This window comes from Tinamus guttatus, unplaced genomic scaffold (assembly GCF_059628265.1).
Source record: "Tinamus guttatus ecotype Peru unplaced genomic scaffold, ASM5962826v1 Tinamus_guttatus_pri_ptg000150l, whole genome shotgun sequence".
In the NCBI taxonomy this organism is placed as follows: Eukaryota; Metazoa; Chordata; class Aves; order Tinamiformes; family Tinamidae; genus Tinamus; species Tinamus guttatus.
In genome coordinates, this window is record NW_028288684.1 from 14,668,365 (window position 1) to 14,694,664 (window position 26,300).

The 26,300-nt window shown below is 36.0% G+C and overlaps 1 protein-coding gene across 1 annotated transcript in view; it reads right to left on the bottom strand.

Annotated features, from left to right (window-relative positions):
• CNTN5 (contactin 5) overlaps nucleotides 1–2,604 on the bottom strand; it is a 413,137-nt gene extending 410,533 nt beyond the window's left edge. The window contains exon 1 of the mRNA XM_088522370.1: nucleotides 2,455–2,604. The gene's annotated coding sequence lies outside the window, so the exon portion shown is untranslated. The remainder of the gene's footprint in view (nucleotides 1–2,454) is intronic.
• Nucleotides 2,605–26,300: the final 23,696 nt, after the last annotated feature.

Consider the following 26,300-nt stretch of genomic DNA (forward strand, 5'->3'; position numbering starts at 1 on the left):
CGCCCATGCCTCCATAAAATTTAAACTCAAATTCAATTCTAAAAAGATTACTGTTATGTGTAATTATTCCGCCAAAGTCCATATAGTAAAAGATATTTTCGAAAGACTGATGTAAGTTCTTCATAAATGTTCACTGGGGAGTTTTATTTTGTTTTTGTAAGGTTTCCTCCTGCTGTTGCACACGTTAAATGAAAAACCAGACTCTTTGACATGCCCTGGCTATTTTTATTTGACATAGTTGTGTACCTCAGTCATATTCCTAGAAAATCTCTAAGACCATAGAAAGGAAAATTAAAAAAAAGGCAAGTAGCAGAACCCTAGACAAAATCCTGGAGCTTGTGTGTTTTTTCTACACCTCATTTCTACACCTTAATCTACTGATTGAATAAGAATTACAAGAACAATAGGCAGGGCAGCAGCATGAGCTTTCCAAAATCTGTTGATTTTCACACTGTCTACATACTGAGAGCCTGAGGACATGAAGTTGCAAAGATATTATTTTTAAGAGCATATTTTTGAGTAGTATTGAGTAAATAGCTCAGGCTTGGGCTTAAATTTGTCTAATAATTTTCCTTCTACACATAAATGGAACACAAGACAACATAAAATGGGTTTTGATGGCAATTTGCATTTTTAAATAAGAATTTCTGTAAGTGAGTATCTGAAAAGCACATTTACAGGAATAAGCCACATGGATTCAAGAAACAGACACACACATAAATTGATCTCTATTGCAGCAGAATACAAAGTTAACATGATACACAGAGTCAGTTCTGCCATCTGATATTAATACATTTTTGTAGAAAGAATTTCTGCAGGAATTGTGTTGACATATTTGTCCAAACCTGGATTATTAAAAGCCTACAGTCTAAAGACTTACTTAATAGAGTATAAGTAAATAGAGTATAAATAATTATACAGTTTATATATGACTACAATTTGGGTAAACAGAAACCTACAGAAAGTTCAGTTCCCAAACAAAATTTCCCTCTGCTGGTCTCTGGGCAGAAAGATAATAGAGCCATTTTTCATCTATCCTTCTGGAAAAAAAAGTTCTTTTTTTCTCCTTCTACTACCTTCTACTCTGCAAGCACATGCCTGACACCTCTGACACCTGCCAGAAGGCTTTTTTTTTTATGAACTCAGAACAACTCTCCTTTATCCTTCAATAAATCTGCTATGCTAATAAGGCTAATACAAAGAAAGCAAGCTAAAAGTCATCATCTTCTTGCAATCATGAGTTACACTGTGTTATATTTCAAATGACACAGTGAATCTACTCATATCATCAGTTCTAATTCAGTTATGTCTATATGGAAGGCACTGCCATCTCATTTATTACAAGGGCTTTCTAGTCTTTCGATATGATTCTCAATTAGCTGTGTAGGCAGGCAAAACATCTGACATCCAACAATGAACTATGTGCTTCCAAATATGTTTGCACAGGCACATGTTTCAATTTAGTAGGCTCTTTATGTTGACCTATTAATAAACCATAGTTTGAGATTAAGAATAAAGACTGAACTCAAAAATTAATTAGAGGTGTTTTGAACTACATGATCATAAGTCATCCAGCTATTAAATGATGATGCACATCAGTTATCAGGTAACCAGAGACATTTACTCCATCTTATTTCCATCTGTGACTGCATTCATGACAAATTTAAATTGAATGTCCATAGTTCATCTGGATAAGGAATATCAGATTCATATCTACAGCTATTATATTGCCCTGGTTTATAACACATTACATGCTTAAAAAGAACGCCACTTTTTGCCTTCACCTGCTTCATTAATAAAATTTGCATTTATTTGAACATTTATAAAAAAAAATGCCATACTTCACTATACTATTTAATTGAAATAAGTTAATACAACATGCACTGAATTCTACAATGAGTAATATTAATGGAGAGGAAGCTTTGACTGCTTAACAGGGTACTTTGTCCTTGACCTTAAGATTTGCCTTCAGGAGGAATTGTCTGTGAACTCAGACTTTACCACCAACTCCTATAAGGAACCCAAATTCTAGAACCATACAGAGTCACAGGAAACACCTGGGAGTTTTGAAAGGAGACACAAACTTTTTCATTATAATTTTCCAGAACTAATCAGACACTACTAAGCATGAGACAAAAATCACTTTAAAAACTGGATATTCAATGCACCCAAGTTAGGTATATAGTGATAGTTTTAAATCATTTACAGTGGCTCCTAAAGACTTTTAAGACAGAACTTTCTACAAACCCATGATGAGAAACAACAATCTACAAAAAAAAAAAAAAAAAAAAAGGCTATTTTTAGCCTATATTCCATTGGTGAGAAGAGTTTTCACATATTCAGGAACTTCTGTGTTTGATTTAAATTATATATGTATATATATAAAAAAGTAAAATGCAAGCAACAAAACTCATTAACATATTTACTAAAACATTTAATTTAAATATCCACTACCTCAGCTCTCCTATTTGCTGTACAGAAGTTCTTCAAAACAGAAGTGATCTCCACAAAACAGTCTTGTATGAATTAAATGTGATGGTGCTCAGGAGCTCAACTGAATCAAAAAGTATTAGGTGTCCTTTTAGGTAATCTGTGGAATAGAAAAAAAAATATATATATATATATTAGATATATGTATATGCAGAGCTGTATGAACCCTTAAATCACTCAAACACTCTGTTATAGAGAGACTTGTTATTACAACTCGCATGTTTTATTTCTGCTATGTTGCAAGACAGGCAGCATTAGCTAGCCATGTTAATTAAACTTGAAATGCTGTTCTTGTTTAAGAATGGACACAAGGTTTACTGTTAGCCAAAAAAATGCAATTTCTTGGAAAAAAAAAAAGCAAGCTTTTAGGTTTACATCATTTTCCCATTCTACTTATGTACACTTAATTATAATGGAACAGATAATTACAAATAGTTTTTGTGTTATTTAAAATTAAGTATTGGCTTTTCTAAGGACAAATTTCCCCACTATTTTATTAAAATCTTTAATCTTTTTTATGACCTCTTCCAAATAATGTGCAACTAGAAGAGTTTTTAGTGCTTTCTCCTCAAGCGACTCATCTTAAAATGTGAGGGGCATGTGTGACCATTTAATTTATCCTTCTATAAGACACAGCATAGGGCTTCCTTAAACTAATTATTGTTTGAACTAGCCTGTTCTACCTGGATATTCAATCATTAAATTAAATTGGCAACAACAGAGAAACATAACACTTAGTAAATTTGTACAATTTTAAGCATCAACAATTAGAAAAGGAAGTAAATACCCCCACTGTCATGACGCGATTTGAAATTCTGGATTAATTAACTTCCCATGAAGACTTAAAACTGCTAATTTTCCCTTATTAACTAAAAAATGAAGATTGCTATATTAATGTTAAATCTTTTTCTTCATCATTTCTTGTGGTCAAGCTGAAATATGTCCCACTTCCCACTTCCATATTGTATTTGTACATTTTTAATCAATAATGATAAATACCTAAGTGGCCTTGTGAGTAAGGCGGTATACAAATGCACTCTTCCCCCAGCCTGGTCATTACCCACATCACTGAGTGGTAGAAATTCCTGTTCTAATCCATCTCTAAAATTGTCCTTCAAAGTAGCATGCTGCTAGCAAGGGTACTACAGAATGTCATCGCTCCTTCCTACCCCGTAAGCATCTTGTTGACCTGTCAAACACACAACCTAAAAGGGTGACTCATCCCTAACAGGAACAACTTCAGTTCCTACCTGTGAGACATGTTTCCATATAGGCCACATTTAATTCTCCAGGTAGTACCTGGATATTATAAATCCCATCCATGAAATATCTTGTTCACTTATCAGTTGGAAAAAGCACTAGGTATTTTTCTAAAAGTTATGGTTTCTGCAGTAATTTGGTTTTACCATTGTCCCAGGTACTTCCTTCACAAGCTTCAGGACTGAGGTGTCTTATATTTACTTTGTCTGGACTCATTTTGGTCTACTTAAAGCTTTCATTTAGCTGCTTGTGCAAAGGCAATTTTTCTAATGACTAGGTGTCTATGTCTTATTTGTTTTGCTTCTGCTTCTCCCTATATTATTTTCATATAGCCAGTAGCAGTAAGTAGTCATTCTGTGTATAACCAAATATTTGTGACTTTAAGATAATGGCATAGTGTGGAGGAGTATATGACAGGTGGAAACCTTGAAAAAGGGGGCACAGGATCAAGTGTAGAGCAAGGCAGGCATGTGACGGTAAGAAATAGGGCATAGACTGACACTAGAGAGACAGCCCAAGGCTATGAGCAACTGAATTGTGGTTAGTTAAAGCAATGTAGACCCAGCAAAATCATAAATCACAGGTAGCAGAGAACAAAAAGCAAACATTTATCATATGCAAAATGAACTGCAAATAATAAATTTGGATGAAATATGCACTTGAAGACCAGTGAAGAAATGCAAAGTGTGCGCATGTAAATAAACATATGAAGATATCCTCAGGGAGGCCTTAGAGGAGGAGAAAGAAACCATCAATATGAGTCCCAGAGAAGAACTCCGGATGCTAACAACCAGCCCTACTCTCTCTCCAGACTGAAGCCAACCTTAAGACCCAGGCAGCAGTGGCTAAGTGAGCGTAACACCAGAAAAGGTGCACACTTTAGGCTAAGTGTATTGCAATTTTAACTTATTTTTTCTATAACAGCATTCCTTATTTTTTGTTGTTTTCCTTTTCTGCAATAATAAGAACTGGACAATTAATACTCCTTTAATTATCATGTTAAGATTTCAGACATACTGAAATATTTTCTTGACCCTAGATATATGATGTCTTCCCTTTTTGCTCATAAAAATATCTGCGGTGTAATAATTCCACTGCCTCTTGTCCCTACAGGTCCCTACAACACTCTAGAGGGATTATGGCCACACCTGGGGCAGGTATATATTGTCCTTAATAATTATTTTTTCATGTAGTGTTCAACTTCTATATATACATATATATATATATATGTATAGTGAATATGTATAGTGGAAATATGCACTATTATGATAGTTGAATGTGGAAATAAAGATATACATCTTCTACTGAAATAATAACAAATACAAAATAACAAAATTTAGGCACTATTGCCACTTTTTTTGTTGTTTTTTCCCTTGAGGTTCTTTCTGTTGCATATATTACAGAGGTATATATCCATATATCCATCACCTGTATGTGTGTGTGCATAATGTAAGCACATGTAATAATACACATGTGCATACACAACCATACGCCTTTGCATTGGTATTTTTCAATTTTAGAATCTAATTTAAGATGAAGGAATAGGAATAACTATTTTCAGTACAAATGGTCACGGATTTCATTTTTAAAGACAAATTTTACTTTTAAAATAAAAATAAAACTGTGTATTATTTTTGTCTTTGAACTGAATGTCACAAGAATAATTTTGTACAAAAGATTGCACAATAATGTGGAACTGAGAATTAGTTTCTGTGTTAGAAGGAAAAAGAAGAGAATAACAATTTATTCAAACATAGTAGATAGAAAAATCTGCAGATCACTGAATTGCACCGCAGATGGGACATCCATTAGGTCTCAGTAACTGGAAGAAACAATAAATCACAGTTTTTACTTTTACAGCCCATTACACCCAAAGGTCTCAGACCTTTCTGTGGCTATTTACAAGCCTTGGAATTTTCCAGTTGCAGTCTTTTACTTTTGCCCTTTTTGTGACTACTATACTATAGAGTGAATAGGAAATTAGGGCAGAAGAAAGGTGTAGAAAGAGTAACAGAAAAGCTGTGTGAGAAGGTAGTGAAGAATAGCTCACTACAGGAAGTCTCCCAGTGAACCTCAGACAACACAGATGATGTATCCATTAATGACTATTTAAGAACCAGTGAATTTTTATGTTAGGAAGAGCAACTGGTGATAAAGTTATTAAATATTGTGGAAGGGCATAAAGAGAGAGGGAAAGAGAGAGGTAATAGGTTTGGAGAGACATTTACTTGAGACCTGCTGTTGTTAGCTAGAAGAAAATAGCTTGAAAGATGTATAGATCTTTCTCCCTCTTTTGACTTCTTATAAAAAAGATTACGCGCTTTTAAAGTTTCTTTCTGTGTAAAGTGCCATATCCTTCATTTTCCTTTAGCACTCCCTGGCAACTGACTTATCTTTTCACATTCCACTATGGTTATTAAACAAATCTACTATAATCTGATGCTGTACTGTTCAGAAAAAATACATACCTTTGGCTCATCCGACTGTTCAGTAACTTCACCTAGCTTCCTGAAGTACCTAAAGATCTTCTTCCTCCCACTTTCTTTAGTCTCTTTCCCACAATATCAAATATGCCTGTAATTCCTGATAATTTGAAAAATGTGTCAGGCCAGCATCATTTGTGTAGAAGGAAGAACTTCCTCTCAGAAATGTCATGTACCTTGTACTAGAGGAAACTCCAGGAATAGCTGAAGGTCCAGCTGGCTGCATCTTCAGGGCAGCCTGTAAGGGCGTGTGGAGTGTGAGACCTTCTCTTCCACTAAAGTTATCTAAACAAGGACCTATTGGGATAATAAGTAAAAGGTGGAACTAGAAACAAAACACAAGGAAAACAATGCAAAGACCAAAAGTCTCCAGGAATTGGAGATGGACCAACTACAGGAAACTACAGGCATAGATTTGCAGAGGATCAACCTGGATTCCATAGGGAAACAAGAAAAAACAAGGATTCTGGATATTCGAGGGGGCTATGTAAAACTTACTCCTCCCTTCCTTTCTTCCTATTCCTCCACAATCTTCTTTCTCCAAAACACTCTTAGTAAGTTTTACTCGTTCACTCAAATATCCAGAATCCTCGTGTTTGTCTTGTTTCCCTAAGGAATCCAGGTTGGATTGCTTCTACCTTTCCTGGCTGGAGAGGAGGAAGGGGACTCAGCTCTCTGCACAAACAGCTCTGAATGTGAGAGCAGCCCTGAATATCTTAAACAGTCCTAGTTTTGATTCATCCATACAAGGATCAAGACTATAATATGCACCTTAACAGAACTTAAGTGACTTTTTCTATTGATTCTTTTTGAAGTGTGAAAGCACTTCTATATTTCTGTGATGGGCATTAGTTTGGTCAGCTCAGCTGAAGCAAAGTCTAATTCCAAACCTAAAAGCATAAGAAGCAAATTAGTTCACTTAGAAACTAAAAGCCAAATCCTGCAGCAGTGAGAAAAAAAATTATCTACAGGCACAAGGCTAGCAGGCACAAGGGGATGATGTGCAACACATTCTCAGTGCATATTCTGATCGGCAGGTTATGCATGTCAGATTGATTTTTAGTCTATTCCTTGAAGTTAAGAGAATTCAATATATAGAAATATTTTTTGAAAAATCTGTGAATATAAAAATTTCCTCCAAATATAAGCACACTCTCTTGAGCAAAACAGTGTCATAAAATTAATTTCTTAATAATTTAGCAGTCTGGTAGTCAGAGATGGAGAGTGTTATGCAAGTTCTTTAAATATCTAGAACTAGGTATATATTTAAATTTAAAGGACATTTTGATGTTCAAAAGCCTGAATATCTTAATTCTGGATTTTGAGCTAGTGTCTCCCACATCTTAAATATAAATATAGAGTGCCTCGTTTTCATTTCAGGGATCCTTTTTCGGGACAGCCATGGTATAAAAGAATACAGAAAGCAGCCTCATGAGTAAGGAGTTCAGCAAGAATGCCCAGTGTTATACCATGTGTTCTGCATTTGGCAGCTGATTGGAAGTTCAAGAGCAGAATAAATAGAAATTTGCTTATAAAGAACAACTACAATTGTCTTAGATATTGTCATGAGCACTCATATTGGGATAATTAATTCCATAAACATCCAGTTTCTGTATTTTCTTTCACGTAATACAGGCAGGTCATCTGTTATGTCATTGCTGACCCATGGGAACAATGTGCTGTTGAACCAGTGGTTTTACCTGTTCCTGAACACTGAGACAGGACAAGGGGTTATATTCAGCTTCCGTGGTAGAAAGACGTAGCAACTTGTTCCATCAGAAAATCTGAACTCCTAGATGGAGAAAAGTCTAATGGAGGGTTCGGTTGGCTTGTTCAGCAGCTTTTGCTTTTGTCCTCCCAGTCTCCCTACCTCTTCACGACAAACATGCCTGCTCCTCCTGACTGCTTCAGAAACAACAGGCATGACTCTGGAAAAGTCTTTCTTTCCCCCTGTGCTGTAATAACAACAGTGACTGTAATAGCAGTAATTCCCAGCACTGGTGTGCTCTGCAGTGCTCTCAGCTCTGCAGTGTAGCTCTAGTGTTTCACAATAGAAGTAAATGTCTGTTTTCCAAGATGGAAAGAAGGTTTTCTTTTTTCTTTTTTTTTTTTAATGGATAGAGAAAGAAATCAGCGAGTGAAAGGTCACCAGTGGCAGATGCTGATGGAAACAACAGTTATTACTGTATATATCTCCACTAATCAGTAGAGTTCAGCAGAGGAGAAGCCCATTGCAAAGGGGCAGATTTTGACAAAGCAAAACTCAAAAGCTGGAATTAATTCCTACCTTTATATATGAAACTTCAGGGTAACAATCTCATCTCCAAAAGCAGATTACTTGCTCTGTGTGCCTGTGTTTACAGGTGGTGTTTCTTGCTTCTCTAGCACTGGTTGGGGGCAGATGGAAGGTGAGTGGAGGAGTTCTGCACGCTTTACTTCAAGATTTTATTCCACCAGATCACAGGAAGAGCTATAACCTTGCTACCAAGTGTAGCCTTACCTATTTTCATGCACATTCCTTTGCTATAGTGTCTTCTGCCCTAAGCCCACTTTCATGAAGCAAGGCTTATCCTCATGCAGTAAAACGTGGTTGATGGGAGAAGGAAACTTATCACAAGTTTTACTGCACGAAGACTTGGCTTCAGTGGGATTCTGGTGACGGGTGCATTGCTGCACCTTCCTACATGGATGTTGCTCCTGGCACTTCTGCTGCTGTCGCTGTCAGTAAAATAACATGTTTTGGAAACCAGCACACTGTCACTGTGGTTGCCAACACTAGTAACAACCTTATGATGAATTCATCTGAGCTCAACTGCTGCTACATCTGTTTGCTTGAATTCTCTTTCAATTGTGGTAAAGCAGTTATTTTAAAGTCTAATTACTGGCATGCATTCTTTCACCCTTTTAGCCACGGATGATTTTTCACAGTTGTATGTCATTGACAGAGAGGGTTGTGACTAATTCGTTTTTTGTTTTGACTCATAGGGTACCTGATAATACGGATCAGTGTGCAGAGGAGACTCATAGAATCTTGTTTATCAGAAGTCCTGGCAAACAGCCACAGTCTAGCAAACAGAGTCAAAGATTTCAGCTCAGTTATTTCTATCCGGTTTTACTTGTACTGTTTCCAGAATGCGTAACTTAATAATACTAATATGTCTGAGGAAACTTTCCGTTATATAGCACAAGCCATTTCTAAAAAGCTTTTCCAATCAACAGCACTTGTGACGACTATTTTTCTCTATTTGCAGATAGAAAATTCAAACCCTGTTTTTCAAGGCAACAATAAAAATATACACTTGCAAGCGCTGTTTTTTTAAAGACCTTTGGTGCTATCCTGATTTCTGAATCAGGCAAGCACCTGCAGTTCCAACTACCATTAACCACCACTCCACGTTTTCTGTGCCTCTCAGAAAAAAACACTCTGTGGTAGGTAAGAAAATGAAGACACCCAAACTTTGTGCAGACACTTGTAAATTTGGACCTCCTAAGTGATTTGCACAAAGTCAAACAGTGAGTCACTGTCTAAACAGTACACGAAATTAAGTCTCCCACCTGCCACTGTGCTTTTCTTTTGGAACATGCTGCTTCTCAGGCAGCAGAGCGGCTTCAATTAGAGCAGAGTGGGCTATTAAAGCCTCAAGGAAAACAGAATTACCTAATAAGTTTGTACAACAGAATAGGTAATGCAGACATAAAGACCTGAGATCCACAGTGCCTGTCACTGAGAAGCAGTAAGGCCAAAAAGTAACTGAAGTGTCTTCTCCTTGGGACAAAGGTGCTGAGAGCAGCATCATGATTACTGCAAAGTGAAGAGGGCTTCATTGCTAAATAGCATCAACTGTGCCTTTCTTATTTCATTTGGAGCAGTTTCTTGCCAAGCCATGGAAAGAGTAAATTGTGCTGTGAATTGGTACACAGATGCCTCAGTGCTGTGCAAGTGAAATGTAGGTGGGGAAAATTAGATCTAAAACAGGAATACATGTCAGGGCCAGTCAGATCAAGATATAGGGAAGAGGAGCAGAATACATTTCTTTGTTTACGAATAAGGGCTCCAGCAGGAGATATGTGCTTAGAATGCTTTAAATGTGGTAAAATCCTTTGCTAAGAATATCACTTTGGTTAAAAGCACATTGAAATTCTGACCAAAAAAAAAATCGCTTTGGACCAGATCCCAGGATTATAAAACAATCAATACAAAAGAGGAACTAAAAGCTTGTCTGCAACATCCATAAATGTCCATGCACATGCACAGGGGCAGAAGAATATTGTGGACTGTATCCTATACATGGGAGGCTTTTGAGAGGCAAATCAATGCCCATTTCTTGGATCTGTCTGAGGAGTGCCAGAGCAAGCACATGAAATAGGGAAACCTCCTCCTGCCAGGGGTCTGGGCTTGTTAGACAGTTTTGCTGGTGAACTCCATTCTGAAACACGTTCAGGGAACCATGGATGCTTCTCTGTTTCTATCCGTTTAGAGGTAGGACGAATATGCCTAAACTTCCTTGCTAATACAAAATGTATGTTTGTATTTTCTTTAAACATTTACTTCCTGAAACAAAAATAGTACCTTTAACTAATTTTGCACATTCCGGTTTATTAATCTAGTTTAAACTTTAAGGCATGAAATGTTACAATATTTGTTGCATAAAAAAAAAAGGAAAAGGTGAGAGAAAAGAGAAAAAGTATAGCACACATACTCTGTGTGCACTTGCATGTGTGTAGGAAGTAAAAGAAATAGCAGAGAAGTCAGAGAAAACAAGGCAAACAGGATGAAGCAAAGATATCATAAAGCAATAGCATGTTTCCACACCTGAGGGCAATAGTTCAGGTAAGAGGATGTTAGAGTAGGTAATTAAATTTGAAAAATGTCAAAGTCACCTTTTTAAAGTGCTTTAGAACTTCTTTTTAAACCCATGCCAAAGCCCACTTTTTTTCTTCTCACTGCTTTTCTCATCTCCCATGGCACCAATGGCAAGATTTACTATTATTGCTAGTAGCAGCAGAATAGCAGCTCTGCATGTCAATCTTTGAGTGGTTCATAGTCCGGGAGCATAATAGCTTGATTCTTGTTTCGTTCTGGTACAACTGAAATGCAGTTACAAACCGCATGCAGCACCTCCTGACTGAGGCCTTTCAGACCAGTCCCCAGCAATCCGAGTGCAAGCTCACATTTTGACTTTGTCTAATATAAATTTAGAAATAAAAAGAGGAAAATTCTCCTGTTATTTTTTTTGTATATTTTGAGCCACATAAAATGAAGAATGCTTCACCCAAGTGTGAACATTACTTCTTGCAAAAATAAAAGCTTATTAAAAGGCTAATAAAAAATTACTAATGGGGTAGATAAGGCTGCTTAAGCATATGTCACTGCATGCAGCAGGGAGTCCTTCCTTCCTTCCCCTTTCTCCAGCAGATCTGCTTAATGGGAGTCCTGTTATAATGATTCAAGCTCCCTCCCTCACCTTGAGGCCATGATGTGCCCCCAGTTGCTCTCTTCCTCTCTCCCTACATCACTCTGAGCTTCAAATCTCAGCTGAGCTCTAGCTAAAGTAACTGCCTATCCCAGAGATGCGAGTTTGGTTAGATACTGCATTCTTCTCATGCCTAGTTATCTTCCTTCTTGCCTCTCTCCTTTCCTTGCTCCATTCCTTCCTCTCCCTGCTCCTTCCATTCACCTTAAAAGTTCAACTGGGATAGAGTCTAAACTAAAATGGGGAGATTCAGCAAGGATTGGAAAGTATTATGTACAGATTCAGGTACAGCTGCTTGCCTCTCTGAGCACATTTCACACTGCATCCTTTCTTTTTCTTTTATTTCTTTTTCTTTTTCCTTTTCCTTTTCCGTTTCTTTTTCCATTTCTTTTTCTCCCAGTGGTTCCCAAGTCAATAAGACTTTTCTTACTAGTGTCCAGAATATTCATGAATATTCAGATTTCTTTGATACATTATTAAAAAAATCATCACGTTACTAGGACATGAAGAAATGCTACCAAGTAAAAAAGCCTCTCCAACTCCTCTTGTGATGCAAGCCACAACAAAACTTACAACCTGAATGTGCTAACAAAGGCCGAACTGTTCAGGTTGTTTATCTGGAAGCCGTCCATGCTCCATTGTTTTCTCAACTGTACCTTCACAAGAGCAAGTCAATAAGCAGATTCTTCTCTGAGTTGCAAACAAATACATGTTACTAGTCAACAAAAGCAAATGAGGTTAAACTGCAGAACCTGTTCTAAAATGAGGGACTTACATGAGCTGTCTTTAAGCATATCTGTTAGATAGCCAGGTATGCGGCTTTGTGCTAGGATAGATGGATCTCTTCTCTTGTTCTGGATTTCCCTAGGAGGTATGTGCTCTGAAGCTCTCCAAAGGAGCAACTCTTTGGCCTTATGTCTCCATTGGGGGCTAGAATGGCTTTGCCACTGCCCTGCAGTGGAAATTGCCATTTTATGTGCTTGAAAAGTAAGGTGTTGCATACATCAAAACTTCCCTGTAAGCTAAACATGCCTGCAGAAAAACAAGATGGTCAGAGTATTTACTGCAGAACTGCACTGCTGCTCTGATTCAAAACTCTGATATGTTCCCTTTTCCTTCTCTTCCTCTTCCCTTTTTCCTTTCCTTTTCCTTTTTTTTTTCTTTTTCCTTTCTTCCTTTTCTCCTTTCCCTTTGCCTATCACTTTTCTCTTCCAATTTCCTTTCCTTTTCCATTCCAGGACAGGGGACCTCTCATGATTGACTGACATCTCCCAAAGAGAAAAATTATCTCCTGCATAGCTGAGCTGCTAACATAGAACAGTATATCATATTTAACAGTTGTCATCAATATTTATAACACTTTTATGTACAACAAGTTGAGGCACATTAGGAGACAGGAATGAAACCTACAGTAGATTCATTATAAGAACTGAGAAACAACAGCAGCAGGTCATCTGCTTAAAATTCAGGTAGCATTCCCTCTTGAAAGGAATTGCTTCTTTAACCAGTTTCTCCTTTTTGAGTGACAGACTCAAAAACTCTTTTTGAAAATGTCATCCTGTAACTGTGGGTGCACAAATAAAAAAATATTGCCAACTTTTTGTTTGGATTTTGACAAAGAAGGAGGTTAACGAAATAAGTTACATAAGTTAGATTTCACTTGGGGCATTCTTTTGAATTAAAAAAAAAAAGCTATAATTTAATATACTTGCGTATTTGACTTCTGGAGTTTTATAGGAATAAGTTAGCCATGACAACATCAAGAAAGAAAATTGTAGAAAAAAAGTTTTAACGGTACAAAAGGACCCTTAAAGCTACAAAAATACTTAATTTATAAACATATAAATAAAATATATATATTTGAGGCTTATGAATTTCGGGATGTAAAATTTGAACACACCTTGCTCTTTGATGGAACTGCCAGAAGTCAGCTGAGCAAATAAGTATTTGTTATATGCATGCTTGTTGCTAACTGATTTTAAAATATTGGCACTTTATTAGAGTATGGGATAATGGGTACACATCATTTTTATATATACGTGTATATATATAAGGCAGATATTTTCTTTTCTAAAATAATTATTAGTTAAACATACTATACATTATCCAAACCAAAAAGATAATATTCTATGAAACTCCATTACTGAAGCAATCAATACCTAAGCCATATTGCCATCTAATTTTCAAGGTATTTAACAATAGCTGTGGACAGAGTGAATGATCCCTGTTCATAGAAGGATAAACATTTTTCCTCTTCAGAAGACACTTTATTTATGGATTTTAGTAGATAAAATCACGTAAAAATACACCCATGAAGTTAAGTGGATGTGGCTAAGAATTTAAAATATTTTAAAAGGAGAATCGATTTGTTATTATTTTAAAAGCAATCTAAATGTTGTACTACTCTGTTCAATTAAACCTGCTTGAATTAAAATCTTTTCATTAGATTGGATTTGAAGCAGGGGAATGACTGTCCATGGATGGAATAGTAGGTAAAATAGCATTAATATTTGGATGAAAACTTGATTTGTTCAAAATTACCCCCATAAATCCATATTAGATTACTGTGAACTCTGTAATATGTAAAGAACTGCTTTTTCCCCCACTTGCTGTACTTTATATAAATAGAATTACCTGGAGTATGATTATCATACATATTTAGCCTTAGATAAGTACTGTAGATCAAAATTAAAAATTCCTAGCATTAGACTACATTTGTTGCAACTCAAATTATTTTATCACTACTCTCATAATACCATGATTTTTTTAAAAAAATAACATTTTTAAAGAAGTTTCTAATACCTAAGTTTGTAAGGCGTAGCTGAAAAACTCTACAAAGAGGACTGTAGAGAAATTCATGATTTTGATGTTTGGGGTAGGCAGCAACATTTACCAGCTAGTTAGGATGCAGAGCCCATGCAGGTGTTCAAAGTCATGCAAATCATGACCCCTTAGCCACAGCTGATCAAGGCAAACTCTGTATTCCTCTTTTCTGATACTAGCTAAGCTGAAGTGTGGCCTGTCATAACTTGTGCTTCCTGTTTTTTCAATGGTCATCTCAAATATCTTCCTTAAAAAAAAATAAACATTCAAAAATTAATTTTCCAAAATTATTAGCCAAAGCAAACAGGCTTGATTGCTTCTATGGGCACTTTTGGAAACATTCAAACATGATGGCAGCATTATCATACAGGTTATCACCTTTAGCAGCACTATGGAAGGTGGCCATGTGATTCTTTTTAGTCCTTCAGAGGAAGTGCACTTAACGAGAGCAGACTCAACGTAAGACGAAATATAAATTTTGAGAAAGTCTAATTCCATGGAAAATATGTAAGCTGATTAGAAAATCATTTCTGAAAATCATTTTGAGAAAGTTGGAACATTAGTTAACGTAAGTATTTCAATTATGTGAGATCTTAATAACCTGTAATACTTTGTATGTTTAATTTTCTTTAAACTTGGCAAAACTTTGCCTATGGACAAAAATCTCATTGATAGGTTTTAGGTCAAAGGACTGTACCAAAGTAAAACTAAGTGAAAGTAATTCTTTTTTTTTTTTCTTTTTTTTAAGATCTGCAGATGTGAAAACCTAAATATAGAGCAATTGCATTTCTGTAATATTACTAAATCTTTATAGCAAAGCACATATGCTTCTTGTCTGTAGTTATATAGAGATATACCTAATTATCCATATCCTTTTTTTCTTTCTCTTCCTTCACACTTTGTAAGATTCTGAGGCAGTATTCATTTCCTTTAAAAGAAAAGCAGCATACTATTACTATATTTATATTATGCAAGTTTCTGAGGAGTCAGCTGATAAATTGGTTCCTAAAACTATTCAATTCTTTTTAATAACTTTAAAGTTCCATTGGAGTATGCTTTCAGACAAAACTGCCTTTGAAGAAAAGCTTGAGGATATTCTTATTAAGTGAATGATGATATTGAGAACTGTGAAAATGGATTTTCTCTTTAAGGACATGTTCTAAACAAAAGCATGCTTTCACTCAAGTCTGAAACAAAGAAATTTCAGTGTAATTCCTAAGGAAGCCAAACAAACCAAAGCTGTGAAAATTGAAATGCAAACGATGAGTTCTAGAAATCAAGGGCTTTGGGGTAAGAACTGTACCTTAAACTCCCTGCTCTGTCAAGGTGTTTATATGTGACCTTGGGCAAATCAAGTCTACAGACGCAACATCTCCAGAATCTTCAGTCTGAGTCAGAATATAGGCAGAAACTAGAGAAATTTCCATTTGATAAGGGTATTCAGTCTCTCAGACTTGCGCTGGTGAATAGAGATTTTTGATAACACCTAAATGGGAGCTGGACAGGTTTAAGAGGCTGAAGCTACTCCTGGAAGACCTCTAAATGTCCCTTCCAACTTGATTTTCCATTAACTCCATTACTTTGTATTAATATTACTTTTTTTTTCCTGGTCCAAAAGCTGTCTCTTAGTAGGTTTCCATATGTTTCAAACAAAATCTATAGCTTGACATCAGAATATACATATAGCAACAAAAACAGAAGGGACTATGACTATTAAGTTATAAAGTTACTTGAAATCAGTTTCTGTATTTGGAACTTGACCACACAGCAGAATGCTGTAAGAAAATAATAATTTATTCTAAAATTATGTCAAATAATTCAATAATGGTGATTATATTAAACCATGTTAAATTATATTTTAAGCCTAATATAGCTAAGAGTTTCCTAAAAGACAACAGACATCTTCACACACAGCTGCTCATATCAGCATGATTAGGGAACAAGTGCTGTAGCACTGCAAGATATGTTTGAGGAATATAGGAAGACTACACACACATGTATACACATGCACACATTCACACTCACACAAATATACGCTTGATCCTTGAGTGATGAAGCACAGGGCAGAAGATCTGGAGTATTTGTATGAAAATGTATTTTGTAAACCACTGATCGAAATTCAGAATAATTACTTGAAAACAGATTATGGTGAATGCAATTGAAAAAGTCAGTTCATAAAACTAAAGGAATTCAGTTATTTTTCTTGCACTTTTAAATTCAAGAGAAATAGAAGAACATCAGTTTCCATACCTAGTAGAATGTTAGTGAACCTGATTTCTGTCTGAATTCAGTCTATTGAAACACAAATGACATTCAGTACATATATTTCTGGTACATCTGTATACTTTAATGCATTATGAATTTTCCTTTTGCTTATCATGAAAAATATGTCAGTTTGACATCTTCTTTAATTACAAATCCTAATGTGTTTAATAGCAAAAAGCTGGCCTCCGACTTGACAGTTCTCTCTCTCAGAATCAATTGTTAGACTCTAGGGCACCAGCCTGGTCATCAAGATCGATACTAGAAAAAATATAGCTTGTCAAGACCTCTTGGCCTCTTATTGATTCAAATAGGGTACTGCAGAGAGTTTAATAGTGATGTTACTGCTGTCAGCCAACAAACAGAAACCTCTGTCATTGATTCAGTAGAGGCAGATGAATAACACAACAGCACAATTATTCTGGACACTTTGGTAAGAGTTATTACAGAGCATGTGAGATATGTACATAGGACATGTGGTGGCTGGGTGGAAAGACTTCCAGAGAAACTAAATTGGAATCATGTCTGAAAGAATGCAGCTTGCTGAACCTGTATTCTTGACACTTCAAGAGGTGTATTTTTTACATCCTTCAAAAATTTCATTCCTCTTTTTGTCAACCATAGTAGAAGGGTAGAAGGAACACATGTAGTGCGTTTTGTATGAAAGCAGTTTCCTTCCACATCTTCATTCCAGTATCATGTATTTAAAAAAAAGAAAAAGGTGGGGGGGGGGGAAGGGGTTTAAAAGATCGTCATTTTACTTGGTAACCCCTTCTAAGTTCTGCTTCTTGAAATGCCTCCTCCTTGATTTGGAAATGTCAGGCATCATCCCAGTATTGTAGTTTTAAACTAATAAATGCCTATCATTTACTCCAGCTCACTAGAAAATTTCAACTACAGTTTTGAACCCTTTGTAAATAATGAAAGGTTTTATAGAGTCTAGGAAGGTCTGAGCTTTTGAGCTTTTCATTACCTTTAGTGTTAGGAAAAGTGCTGGGAAAGAAACTGCCTGAAAGCTCAGAGGTATCAGAGTACACCTAAGAAAACATAATTGCCTCTTATCTCTACTTAAATTTAAATTTACTGTTTGGATTTTTAATTACATTAGTTAAAAAGGAGTTAGTTAACGTAAGCAGTGACTAAAGATGCTCACACTTTAAATCACGGATGGAATCAAAAATAAACCTGTTTCTTGATGTATCGCTATTGCTCTGCTGTTTCTGCAGATAACATTTTCCTACATCTTCATTTCCTTTGTACTATGAATGATGAAACTTCTTAAAGGCCTGGAAATAGTTTTTTAATATTTTAAAATGACTGATATATGTAATATTTTAATTTAGCAGTTGCCATAATTGAAAACAGAAGTATAAATTGTGGTATAAAATAAAGAAAAATAAATATATTTGCTGAAGACCTGCTGTGACACATAAAAAACCTGATGATTTTTTATAATCAGATAAAATGTAAAGGGGAGATTATGCAGAGAGTAGAAAAAAGAAAGCAATTTTTTTCCCAAGAGACAAAATACTTCTTTTTCAGAAACTGTCTTTGTGCAATGAAGTTGTTTCTCTTTGTAAAATAAGATAGACAAATAAATGGACACTTAGCCACACCAACACTGGACTATGCTCCCAAGGTGCCTTTCTCCCTGTGGAGCTCCTGTATAATAGCTCATGGTCAGAGACAGTGTCAATAAACCCTCAACTGTTTTCTAAATATGTGTGCCCACAAAACTCCATAAGGCATTTTTGCTTGTTCATGTAATGCCACATTTTTACTATGCTGACAAGATATAGGAATGCATCTGTATGGTTGATGATTTTTTATATTAGTCTAGTATTTGCTTTGCTTAATAAGCTATAGTCATTTACTGGAACTCAGAGTCCTACATGTTATAAACAGCAAGCTGTCTTTAATATAGCCACATAGATTTCCAATACCATTGGGATACCTAGTTCAACATAGGTGCTTACTTACTAAAAATGGACTCTTTTGCCTAATAAAAAGACAAATTATAGGAATGTGTCTTTCACTCTAGGCCTTTCAGGGGCACCTGAAAACAGTAGCAGCAGGTTATCCAGCTGGCTACTGAATATGGCACTTAATGGTCCCTGATGAATCAATTATCTTCTAGCAGAATTTGCTTCTTTCTTGTTACATGCAATTGCCATTTCAAGGTCTTCACTTATCTCTCTCTTCCTTCCAAATCTATTACTCTTTTAAGATGTATTATTATTGCTTCATATACCTAGAGGGCAAAACAGCAATCAGGCCCTCATTATACTGAGCATTATCCAGCCCAGTATGATGATGTTTGATGAACAACTTCTGCACTAACAGTGCTGGTGAAAACAGCCCCTACCCTTCCCATAACCCTCACTGCCGCAGCCCTTGGATGCTCCTTCCAGGTTCTCTTTTGGTTCATTAAACACCACCAGTGCTCAAACTAGTGTTCAAACTACATAAACCAGTGCTCAAACTAGTGTTCAAACTAGATAAACTCTCTGGAAAACCAAAACAAAAACCAAAACAAAACCCACGATATTGATCGTCCTGCTCAACATGTAGCTATATGTTTTCCCATCTGTCACTAACTGCACAAAGAACAGAGAGGCATACAATGTTTCTCCGACCCTCTTTCCTCCTCTTTTCTGTGTCAGACCTCATATTATTTTCTGATCATACTTGGTAGATTTTTTATTTCTGCATTTTAAAACCAAATGTAACTACCCTCTTTTTCATCCTCCTAATCCAACATATTTTTCAAGGTAAGTGGTCAAGTCTTGTAGTCACCTATTCTGTCAGTCCGGTGTTTGAGCTGACTTCCACCTTTTCTCTCTAGCTCTCCCTTCTGCATAGTGTTTCTGCGACACTGTTCTCTCAGCCCTTTCTCCCTTTAACACCATTTTGTTGCTTATGAAAAAGAAGTTAGACGTGGATTTTCAATCAGAAGTGTCAGAAATGAAGATGCCATTTCATTATCAAGAATGAAAAGTTGATATAGAAGGAGTTCTGGCAAGAGCAAAACAATGATTAAGGTCAGAGGAGTAACTCCAGGGAGAAAACATTTGGAAATAATCTTGAATCCTCTTGAATCCTCTTACACTGACTACCATGTCTTCTTTATAATTTGCAACTCATGGTGGTGTAATGCGAAGTCAGGTGCTCAACGTGTCCTTAAATTACAACTAATGTATGGCACAGAAGTAACAAGAACAATCTAAAATTACTCAAGATCCACAGATGCTCAGGGAAAAGTAATTTGTTTGGTGATACAAGAGGAGCAAAAAATAGGAGGAGATGATTATTAAGAAAAGGGAAATGCACACTGAATATTCAGAAAGATATCTTTCCAAGCATGAAATATTTTCCATTACAGAATGATCAATCCCTACCAGGAAGTTAAAAATGCTGTTTCTTTGAAACTTTTACACTTTGCCGGAAAGAGGTCTAAAACACATTAGATGCCTACTCTACAGTCAAAGCTTAATCAATAAAAAAAAAAAAAAAGAAATAAAACCCTTGTTTAATCTAGTGAACTTGAACATGACACTATGGATGCTGCAGCTGCCAGGAAGAAAATTGGAAGATATTTCATAAATGTATCAGCTCTTAAAAAAAGCATTTTGAAACACTGTTTAACAATAATAGGTGATGATCTACATCAGAAAATCCCACAGAAAGCTAATATAGTTTTAATCACCGTTACTTTTGTAATAGTGTTCATTACCATTCAAAATGGTTAATTACTTGCTGGCAAAGCTATCTATGTCTCATTAGGTACAACTTCTACTGCAGCCAGTGGAAGACCACGGGATTTGTACTGACCTGGCACTCCATTTCTGTCTTTGCCTGAGCTATTTTTAGTTTGTTTTGGCTAAGACAGTTGTCCTGTATTCAGGTTACTACTGCCTAAATTGCTTTACTCTATGAAGAGTAAAAGAGTAGCTCAGGAAGTGTGGGTTAGATGAGTGGACAGTGAGGTGGATTGAGAACTGGCTGGATGGCAGAGCTCAGAGGGTCGTGATAAACAGGGCCAAGTCTAGTTGCAGGCTTGTGGCCAGTGGTATCCCGCAGGGATCAGTAATGGACGCAGTGCTGTTCAACTTGTTCATCAGTGACTTGGACGAGGGGACAGGGTGCACCCTCAGCAAGTTTGCAGATGACACCAAACTGGGTGGAGGGGCCTACACTCCAGAGGGCTGTGCTGCCATTCAGAGGGACCTGGACAGGTGGAGGAGAGTTAGACAGAGAGGAAACTCATGAAATTCATCAAGGACAAGTGCAGGGTCCTGCACCTGGGGAGGAATAACCCCAGGCACCAGGACAGATTAGGGGTTGACCTGGTGGTAAGCAGCTCTGCAGAGAAGGATTTGGGAGTCCTGGTTGACAACAAGTTAACCATGAGGCAGCACTGTGACCTTGTGGCCAAGAAAGCCAGTGGGATCCTGGCTGCATCAGGAGAAGCGTTGTCAGCAGGTGGAGGGAGGGGATCCTGCCCCTCTACTCAGCTCTGGTGAGGTCGCACCTGGAGTATTGGGTGCAGTTCTGGGCTCCCCAGTACAAGAGGGATGTGAAGCTACTAGGGCCTGTGTAGGGCCACAAATATGATTAAGGCACTGGAGCATTTGTCATGTGAGGAAAGACTAAGCGAGCTGGCCCTGTTTAACCTGGATAAGAGAAGACTGAGAGGAGATCTAATCAATATGTACAAAATAGCTGAGGGAAGAACGTAGGGAGGATGGGGTCAAACTCTTCTTGGTGGTGACAAGTGACAGGACAAGGGGTAATGGGTAGAAATTGAAACACAGAAAGTTCCATCTTCATATGAGGAAGAACTTTATTACTGTGAGGGTGACAGAGTCCTGGAACAGGTGAAAACAGTCAAACTTTAGCTGAGAATCAATGAAGAAAGAGTTAGTAAGCAACCTGTACTAGAAGAGCATATGAAAAATCTTAAGGGGCATCAAGACAAGAGAAGAAGAAATTGTCTTCACCAGTGTCATACTTATTTAGCCATAAAGCTCAAGATGTCAGTGATCTGTTATGAGCACATCCACCTCCTTTTCCAGGAATGTAAAGCTGCAAAACTTTGGTTCCAGAACAGAATCGGAAGGGTGACCGTAACGCCTGAGAAAGGCTATAAGCATTGGAATGTATAAGTACTGGAATATATATTAGTCTTAACTGTATATTAATTACATGTGTTTATGACTGCTAGTGAAATAATGATCATAACTATTTTCTTTCTTGTGATTAGATTGTTAAGACCTCAATAGATTAGCAATAAATTGTTATTCACATGAATAAGGTTTGTTACCTTTTCCCCTGTAACAATATAGTGGTCATTACCTAAACACACACGTAGTCTTGTGGAGAGATTAATTTGATTTGTATATCATGTCACTTTAAACCTATAAAAGAACTATGAATTCAGAGCTCATGGAATCACCAAACTATCAAATTTGGAAGGGTAGCATTTGTCAATTGAGTATGTACAGACTCCTAGTTCCCTCAGACACTAAGCAAAACGCATGAACTTACAAAACCTCTATTTAAAAAAGTAACCAACTTCTTAGAATTTTTGAACAAACCTACTTATTTTAGCAACTTGTCACCCATGACAAAGTTTAGGTAACATGCCTTAGTTTTGCTTTCCATACCTCAAAAATAGATATAATCCTATTACTATAATAATAACCTATTGAGTCTCAACCTGTATGAATACTACATATTCTGAGTAGATACTGACTAATGTGTTTTCCATGTTTCTATATTTTTATTATTTTTATTTTGGAGCACCTGTTACATGTATCTGATGACCCTTCATTTATATCATTTTCCTTCCTCTTGAGATCCTTTACATGCTTCTTTGCATCTGGTTGATCCCTTGCCATCATTCTTTTATAACTCTCAATGGACTTAGTAGATCCTAAAGTAAGTCCTTACTTAATGAGATGGTAGTCTAGTACACCTAAAATCTATTCCTATTCTTTTACTGGTAACTTGGATCATAGAATTAGAATCAAATAAAATTAAGGAAGCTGATATATAAAAAATGCAGGCACTTCATTTGTTTTCCTGCGGCTCTCTTAAGGGTAAGACCAAAACTCTATCTAGCCCAGTAACTTGGAGGAAAATACCTCAATTCTGTAACTTAGAGATAAGGCAAGGCTGCTGCTTCCAGGAATCTTTGGCGCATAGATCTTTCATCTGAATTTGTCCTGAAAATTTGCTGTATATGAAAGGCCAAAAAATATAAATATTTTCATAATATTGTTCATAAAAAGGTATGAATTTATGAAGACACAGAGTAGAAATCATGACTTGCCTAAAAATAGATCTTCGTTATACCTTCAATATTTTGAACCTTAAGCCCATATAATAGCATGTGAAGATGTCATTGAATGATGGTAATTGCCTGCACATTAGCATTAACATTGAAGCCATTTGCACAATCACAGCCCAATTCAGCACATATCCATTGCTATTTATCTCCATTCTCAGGTTTCACCTGCTTTTTTTCATAGTATGAATAAATCATTAGAACAGATGGCAAGAACTTATCAATAAATGGCTCTGCCATCTTCAGTGTAAGCAAGCCCATCATACCAAGGCAGCAGGTATTTGCTAAAGCAAAACAAGTTTTGGGAATGTATTCAGGTGGAATTACTGATAGCATTGTTTTAACAATTAACCTAAGAGAACACTATTCACTTATTCCACGAAGCTATATCCTGTCAGTACTATCTTTAGTTAATTACAACTGGCTCGTTCTGATTATATTCTCTTCTTTCAAAGCCATGCACACACAAACCACACACATACAAATTTATATCCTGTGGTGAGTGAACAGGATTCATTGTAAAGCAGCCAGCTCTTGAAGATGAAATACTATTGAAATGTGGTGAGACAATTAGTCAAAGATCTCACTAATATGTGATTGCTTACAAATGTATTTAACTGCAGCTCAGGCTGGTAATATCACAATTGTTAAAACTTCCCTAGAGCAGAGCAGTCAAGAGTGTATTTTCTGTCATTATTTTTCTCTAGAAGTAGTATATCAATGGAATGAGTATTATTTTTTAACTAAATTTTCTTACTGAAAGTCACACTGTAACCACCTATATGATACAAAACTGTTGCTATAAAAATGGTATATATGTAAGGATAGCATAAGCCAAAATAAAGGATTTAAAAGTAGTCTTTGTTTGTATGACTAACACATTTCTGAACTGTCAGATCTTACTCCCATTCTTTGTATCCTTTGTTTATAATTACTGCTTCTCTCAGATATGAAGAAACTAGCCTGGAGGGTATATTTTATTTAGAATCAATTTGCTGTTTACATTTAAGTCTTCCTGTAGAGCAGTCAGTAGCTGAATACTATCAGAAATCATAGTGTGTTAATGAAGAAAAATATACTGACCTCCTTTTATATTGACATTCATCCTGCACAATAAGGCATTTTTCTAGGATACTACAAGAGAATTCATAAATCAACATCATAGTCTATGTTCGAAAATGTCTGGGATTTGTATTCTTACGCTCACCTTGCCTATAAGGAGAAGGGAATCCAAAATTATCATAGTTTTTCTTAGAGTGCTTTAGATCAGGTGCAGCATCAACTTATGAAGAAATGAAATACTTGGACTGTGTGATTAGCTGATTAATAGATCTTATAAACACCCAGTGCATCCATTTGGGGTTGATCATTCCAGAACTTAACAGCTGCCAATGACTAATGAAAAGGCATTATTTCATTTTCCTCATGTGATATAAGAAGCAAATTTTGGCTGGGATTCTTGACATTATTGAAAAAAAAAAACTTTCTAATAAGTAAAAATGCTTTCATGTAACTTTCAGAAAGCTTTTAGTAATGGATTTGGCAGTCCTAGAACTTGAGTTGAAAAAAAAAATCTCCATTAGCTTTTTTTATTAATCACAGACTAAAGCAAGGTATTTCCATAGTGTTAAAATTCTAAAATGTCTAAAATGACATTGATTGCTTTTAGTAACAAAAAAAAAAAAGGATAGTTATTCTTCATGCAGAATAAACACTGAGGAGGAGTAGAAGCAAGCAAGACAGGGAGTAAAGTTTTTTTTAATTAATTCATTAAATGCTTTATTTATTTATTACATCTCTGACATATCATCACTGAATTACTGTGAATTTCAATTATTTTGAAGTATATAAGTGCTACAGAAGGTTTTGTCCTTACACTGGTGAGAACTATTAAATTACAGTCTGGCCCCTTCTACAACACAGGCAATAGAATTTAACACAGATACTGTTGCAGTGAATGCAATATGTGTTTATATAGAGCATTTTTTTTCAGAAAGATTTCTCCTTTACTTCTAGAGTAAATAATTGATGACTTGCAATATCTGATCAATTGCTAAAACATTGTGCCTTATGTCTGACTTGAATTCTGATCTAACTGCCAGTGATTGTCCGTCACACACTCTTCTCTGCTATATCAAAGACCTTTTTTGTATCCAGTTATTTTCACTCCATGAAAACATGATTCTAGGAACTGTTGAAAAACATGTTTGGTTAAATTGCACTAAGACTTTTAATACACTATAAATGTGGTTTAATGATAGTATAATCTTACACAGAATGCTTATGATTATTGAACAATTACTTGCACATATCCAACCAGTTAATTACCCATAATCATTTGGCTCATTTACTTACATAGCAATACTTGTGTTTTAAATAGAAATATCTGAAGACGAAGGATTAAATTTGTTTCTTCTGACCATAAAAACATTTACCTTTATCAAGTGGAAGATTTTGGGGTGGGATTAAATGGAAATAAAAAAATGAGTATTTATAAAGGGCAGAATCTGGAGTTCTGTTAAATGCAATAAAATAAAATCTGGGTTCACAGGCCTGAGTGAAATCGAAGTGTAATATATAGGCATTCACATCAACAGAACTGCCTCTCTGTTTTAAAATCAACAAATCAGTGGTTGTAACACTGCCATTGTAAATGACACAAATGTACTTTTAACACATAAATATCTGGAACTTTATTTAAAATACTCAGATTCACAAAGAGGAAAATATTTCTCTTAGGCTATGGTCATTCAAGAAAAGGGATTAAGTTCAGAGCATAAGTCTAGGCAGTGCTCTCCCTAAGAGTGTATCTCTGAATATATCTGAAAAGTAGGTCTTTAAATTTTCACTAAGGTACTTAAGGTATTGCATCTAGTTCAGATGTTTTCTGAAAATCAGGATTTCTTAAACCACCACTTTGTATAGTCCTGTACAGTTTAGTATTTCTAGTAAATCTGAAAAATCCCTCAACTCAATCATGAAAAAAAAATCATGCTTTATTACATGCAATATTTATGGCTACTAAATTTGAAAAGGTTAAAAAGGTTTTGTCTAACTAAGTAAAGAAGGCTTTCTTATTTCAAGTAATGCCCGAATCACACAGTAACAGAAAGCCTGTTGTCATGGAACATGTAGGGTTTGCCCATTCCCAAGAATAAG